The following is a 1,303-nucleotide window of genomic DNA, read 5'->3' on the forward strand; positions in this document are numbered from 1 at the left end:
ACCGGGATTGAGTGGAAAGTTATGCTTGGTCGTCTTACAGCAGCGATCCATGCTAGTCGACGACGCTTTGTTATCTCGGACACTTGGTCTCCGTGGGTGCGCCTCCAAGCAGGAAACCGGTAAAAAGATAAACCAGTTACGATTTCCCCCCCATTCCTGTCACGGCTTACGCTATTGCACCCCATGACACAGCAACGTGCGACCATAGTGGCAAAGACAATAAGTAAGATAGATAAACCAACGAAGAAAGTTCCGAGACCAGGCGGGAGTACGTCTGAGCGCAGTGGAAAACAATGTAAACAAAACAGTTCTGAGCCTTCAGTATGGCCGCCGCTCACGTAGTGACGTCACGTGCCCGAGCCCTATAACTGATATATCGTTTGTACTTACTAATTCAGTCACTGTAGCTTAATTTATTTACACACATTAGAAAGAAAGCACTGATATCGTTTTTAACAGCATATTGACAAGGCTTTTGCTCTCGAAAACTGCTGCCACGAGAACAAGGAAGTAGCTGAGACAACCAATCACAGCGCCCTTGGCTGCAATGCAAAAAAGGGTAAAAGATTGAAAGGGGTACTGCATGCATTTAAATTAACTGAGTGTACAGCTGATGCATTTAGGAAACAGTGCAGCTGAAACTAAATAACTTAACCTATGCAAACAAAATCAAACAGATTCTTACAGAGTCTGTTGCTGGTGCTGGAGATGATGCTGATGATGATTGTGTTGGTGCTGGTCTTGGTGTTGATGGTGCTGATTGTGTTGGTGCTGCTGCTGGTGATTGTGTTGGTGCTGGTCTTGGTGCTGCTGCTTGTGCTGGAGATGATGCTGCTGCTGGTGATTGTGTTGGTGCTGGTCTTGGTGTTGATGATGCTGATTGTGTTGGTGCTGGTCTTGGTGCTGCTGCTGGTGCTGGAGATGATGCTGCTGCTGGTGATTGTGTTGGTGCTGGTCTTGGTGTTGATGATGCTGATTGTGTTGGTGCTGGTCTTGGTGCGGCTGCTGGTGCTGGAGATGATGCTGCTGCTGGTGATTGTGTTGGTGCTAGGTAAAGATATCCCTGCATCTTCTCCAAAATGTCTGGGAGCACTGAGCAAAGAAATGCATAATAGTAATTTAGCTAACATGTAAGACAAACAACAACAAAAATATTGTGTCATAAAAAACTTATTGAATATTAATAGTATTACATTTCAGTGTTGCTATTTTTTGTTTCAGTGAACAATTTTCCTGTTGCAGCCTGCGGTTGTCCTCTCTCAGCTGCTTGCACTCTACGTGATGGCACTGAAAAAAAATTGTA

The sequence above is a fragment of the Odontesthes bonariensis genome, chromosome 6, assembly GCF_027942865.1.
Source record: "Odontesthes bonariensis isolate fOdoBon6 chromosome 6, fOdoBon6.hap1, whole genome shotgun sequence".
NCBI lineage: Eukaryota > Metazoa > Chordata > Actinopteri > Atheriniformes > Atherinopsidae > Odontesthes > Odontesthes bonariensis.